At 52.8% G+C, this 5,000-nt stretch overlaps 1 non-coding gene across 1 annotated transcript in view; it reads left to right on the forward strand.

Annotated features, from left to right (window-relative positions):
• The first annotated feature begins 3,464 nt into the window (after positions 1–3,464).
• The window catches only part of LOC124773229, a 1,909-nt gene continuing 373 nt past the window's right edge, over positions 3,465–5,000 (forward strand). The window contains exon 1 of the ribosomal RNA XR_007014549.1: positions 3,465–5,000. This exon is cut by the window's right edge and continues 373 nt beyond it. This is a non-coding gene — a ribosomal RNA (small subunit ribosomal RNA).

Consider the following 5,000-nt stretch of genomic DNA (forward strand, 5'->3'; position numbering starts at 1 on the left):
TTATAACAGACCGAGCCCCACTGCATGAGGGGAGTCTTTGTCACTAATGTACACAGATGGAACATTTTGGACTGGAACCAGATTACCCGTACACACGGCGCTGATTAGTAATCAATGCAGAGCCATCAAACTACAGAATATATATACAACTGTCCGTATACATGCTGAAAGAGTCTGCCCACAATGGGAACCACACGTCAGCCAGCCACTCTGATCACGCACCACTCTCTGCTTCTAACGGGCGCACATACAATATGTAAGCACCAGCATGGAACAACATCCAGTGCATCCTCTCCGCCACATTACACAATCCACACTATCACAACCAGACCAGGAGGTCCATGCGGAAAATACAATATCCCACCCTTTCGACATCCACCATTGCGCAGATCAGGCACCAACACCCACACATGTCCTATACAACGGTGCACCCAACATCACAATAGTACCTCCTGTCACAGCGCACAAACAATGACATGAGTCAAAGACACAGGTCTGACACAAGCATAGAATTGGAGCGCCGCCTCTAATAAGCCAAAGGTGCATCCTGACGTGACAAATCTGATCATGTCACAAGCATTCACTTACTATAATCACTATCAACGAACCTGCCGCCCCCGCCCCCCCCTACACCTTTCCTTACAACAACGTGTAACCTAACCTAACCTAACCTATGTTGTACCTTAACCTAACCTATGTTGTACCTTAACCTAACCTATGTTGTACCTTAACCTAACCTATGTTGTACCTTAACCTAACCTATGTTGTACCTTAACCTAACCTATGTTGTGCCTTAACCTAACCTATGTTGTGCCTTAACCTAACCTATGTTGTGCCTTAACCTAACCTATGTTGTGCCTTAACCTAACCTATGTTGTGCCTTAACCTAACCTATGTTGTGCCTTAACCTAACCTATGTTGTGCCTTAACCTAACCTATGTTGTGCCTTAACCTAACCTATGTTGTGCCTTAACCTAACCTATGTTGTGCCTTAACCTAACCCATGTTGTGCCTTAACCTAACCCATGTTGTGCCTTAACCTAACCCATGTTGTGCCTTAACCTAACCCATGTTGTGCCTTAACCTAACCCATGTTGTGCCTTAACCTAACCCATGTTGTGCCTTAACCTAACCCATGTTGTGCCTTAACCTAACCCATGTTGTGCCTTAACCTAACCCATGTTGTGCCTTAACCTAACCCATGTTGTGCCTTAACCTAACCCATGTTGTGCCTTAACCTAACCCATGTTGTGCCTTAACCTAACCTATGTTGTGCCTTAACCTAACCTATGTTGTGCCTTAACCTAACCTATGTTGTGCCTTAACCTAACCCATGTTGTGCCTTAACCTAACCCATGTTGTGCCTTAACCTAACCCATGTTGTGCCTTAACCTAACCCATGTTGTGCCTTAACCTAACCCATGTTGTGCCTTAACCTAACCCATGTTGTGCCTTAACCTAACCCATGTTGTGCCTTAACCTAACCCATGTTGTGCCTTAACCTAACCCATGTTGTGCCTTAACCTAACCCATGTTGTGCCTTAACCTAACCCATGTTGTGCCTTAACCTAACCCATGTCGTGCCTTAACCTAACCCATGTCGTGCCTTAACCTAACCCACGTCGTGCCTTAACCTAACCCACGTTGTCGCCTAACGTAACCCACGTTGTCGCCTAAACCTGCTCTGTAATTGTTATACGACTCGTTCAATTAGTGTAGTGTTGCCCACCCGCAACCCTCGCAATATAGTTCGCTACTCGCACTCCCCGCTCCCCTGTGTATCGCTTCATGTTAAACACCTTGCAAGTCTTGCTCACTTTCCACATGCTCCTGCTGTACACTGTAATGTGGATGGCAGCAGGACGTACATGCCGCCCCTCCCCACGTCCCCACCTTGCCCCCTGCCTTCGCAAGCTGGTTGGTGAGAACTTTGCATGTTCAATGCCCTCCGCATGCGACGTACTCAGGCTACGTTGTGGTGCGGCCTGTGTCAACTGTCCGCTAATGTCGTACGCGTAAACCACAATCTGTACTGCACATTCGTCCTTATGTACTGAATGATACATCGTGGCACATGTGTGACCGTACAACGACTGCGCCCAAAAACGGCGGACCATACAGTGCAAATATTGTGCACGCAGCTACGTGTCGTCTCCCTATGAGAGCTGGATTGCAGTGTGGTACGCCATAGAGACGTGTGGGAGGAACGGACGCCGTGGATGGCGATCAGCATGAGCTGTCTGTTGATGTATTCGGACCTAGTCGTCTCTCCTCACACACCGTGATGGCATGGTGCACCGCGTTCCATATCTGCGACATGCTACAGAGGCCGGTTGACAGTCGTTCGAGCAATGGACATCGCATACGTACGGGGGCCACCTTCCACGTATTGTCTAGGCGTGCACATTTTGTTGCGTGTATGTGGGCAGACGTAGTGTGGCGTGACACCTGACACAGGCATGCAATAATCGTGGAAGTTGCAAATGGCGATGGACGCCTGCGTTTTCTGGTGAAGTTACGCAAATGAACAAATGGTAACCTGTTGTGGTGCGGTTGTTCTCGCTAGGGGTGAATCGGTGATGGCGACGATAGGTTGAGGTACTAACCGGTTGTTCCAGCGATACCCACCATGCCGACGAAACTGAACGGCATCTGGGTGTGAAGCGATACGCGGCGGTGGCTGGGTGGGACCGTCCCCGGCCGGTGAGGGGGCGCCTCCCGGCGTGCTGGCCGCGCGGTGCGTGGGCGCACGCGCTACAGCCGGCTGGTGGGGGCGGCCAGTGGCAGGCGCGCCGGCCGACGGACGCGGCAGGCGTCGCAGCTGCGCGCCGGCGCACCCTGCGCGCGGCGCCGTGCGGCCAAAGTAGGTCCTCGCGGGCCCGGTGCGAAGCGCGGTGGACATCTTCAGTGTGCTGGTCCGATTGAGGACTGTGTGCGTTGAGGATGCGCTGCCGCCCGGCGCTCGGCGCCGCGACGCCGTCTGCTGCTCGGTCGCCCCAGCGGTTCTCGCTGGTGGTTTGTATCGCAGCTGTGCGGATGTGTTGGCGCGTGCGCTGTGCTGGGAGAGTTCGCTTCGGCACCCAAGTGGGGCTTTTGTCCTTCTGTGGCGCTGGCGTTGGAGCTGCCGGTCACCGTAGGTGGCGCGTGTTGTCTCCCGCCGGCAATGCCACGACAGCACGCTCCCGGGCCTCTGTCGGCAGCGGCAAGCTCAGTTGGGAGCACGGGTGGTCGCACCGAAAGCGTCTACTCGCCTAACTCCGGGCGATTGCGCCTCTCTCGAACCCGACCAAGTACTTGGGACGGCGCTGCGCGCCGCCGGGACCTGAGAGGGTTTCGAGGTGTATTGTGCAGGGGAGCTCAGCCTCCTCCTGTTTGCAGAATGATTGAGCGGACGCTTGCGTGTTCGCGCGGGCCCCCGGGACACACTCCCGGGCGGCCGGCTGCTCAGCTCTAGTTGACGCAGCTCCCTGGTTGATCCTGCCAGTAGTCATATGCTTGTCTCAAAGATTAAGCCATGCATGTCTCAGTACAAGCCGCATTAAGGTGAAACCGCGAATGGCTCATTAAATCAGTTATGGTTCCTTAGATCGTACCCACGTTACTTGGATAACTGTGGTAATTCTAGAGCTAATACATGCAAACAGAGTCCCGACCAGAGATGGAAGGGACGCTTTTATTAGATCAAAACCAATCGGTCGGCTCGTCCGGTCCGTTTGCCTTGGTGACTCTGAATAACTTTGGGCTGATCGCACGGTCCTCGTACCGGCGACGCATCTTTCAAATGTCTGCCTTATCAACTGTCGATGGTAGGTTCTGCGCCTACCATGGTTGTAACGGGTAACGGGGAATCAGGGTTCGATTCCGGAGAGGGAGCCTGAGAAACGGCTACCACATCCAAGGAAGGCAGCAGGCGCGCAAATTACCCACTCCCGGCACGGGGAGGTAGTGACGAAAAATAACGATACGGGACTCATCCGAGGCCCCGTAATCGGAATGAGTACACTTTAAATCCTTTAACGAGTATCTATTGGAGGGCAAGTCTGGTGCCAGCAGCCGCGGTAATTCCAGCTCCAATAGCGTATATTAAAGTTGTTGCGGTTAAAAAGCTCGTAGTTGGATTTGTGTCCCACGCTGTTGGTTCACCGCCCGTCGGTGTTTAACTGGCATGTATCGTGGGACGTCCTGCCGGTGGGGCGAGCCGAAGGCGTGCGACCGCCCCGTGCGTGCTCGTGCGTCCCGAGGCGGACCCCGTTGAAATCCTACCAGGGTGCTCTTTATTGAGTGTCTCGGTGGGCCGGCACGTTTACTTTGAACAAATTAGAGTGCTTAAAGCAGGCAAGCCCGCCTGAATACTGTGTGCATGGAATAATGGAATAGGACCTCGGTTCTATTTTGTTGGTTTTCGGAACCCGAGGTAATGATTAATAGGGACAGGCGGGGGCATTCGTATTGCGACGTTAGAGGTGAAATTCTTGGATCGTCGCAAGACGAACAGAAGCGAAAGCATTTGCCAAGTATGTTTTCATTAATCAAGAACGAAAGTTAGAGGTTCGAAGGCGATCAGATACCGCCCTAGTTCTAACCATAAACGATGCCAGCCAGCGATCCGCCGCAGTTCCTCCGATGACTCGGCGGGCAGCCTCCGGGAAACCAAAGCTTTTGGGTTCCGGGGGAAGTATGGTTGCAAAGCTGAAACTTAAAGGAATTGACGGAAGGGCACCACCAGGAGTGGAGCCTGCGGCTTAATTTGACTCAACACGGGAAACCTCACCAGGCCCGGACACCGGAAGGATTGACAGATTGATAGCTCTTTCTTGATTCGGTGGGTGGTGGTGCATGGCCGTTCTTAGTTGGTGGAGCGATTTGTCTGGTTAATTCCGATAACGAACGAGACTCTAGCCTGCTAACTAGTCGCGTGACATCCTTCGTGCTGTCAGCGATTACTTTTCTTCTTAGAGGGACAGGCGGCTTCTAGCCGCACGAGATTGAGCAATAACAGG

The sequence above is a fragment of the Schistocerca piceifrons genome, unplaced genomic scaffold, assembly GCF_021461385.2.
Source record: "Schistocerca piceifrons isolate TAMUIC-IGC-003096 unplaced genomic scaffold, iqSchPice1.1 HiC_scaffold_949, whole genome shotgun sequence".
Taxonomy (NCBI): Eukaryota; Metazoa; Arthropoda; class Insecta; order Orthoptera; family Acrididae; genus Schistocerca; species Schistocerca piceifrons.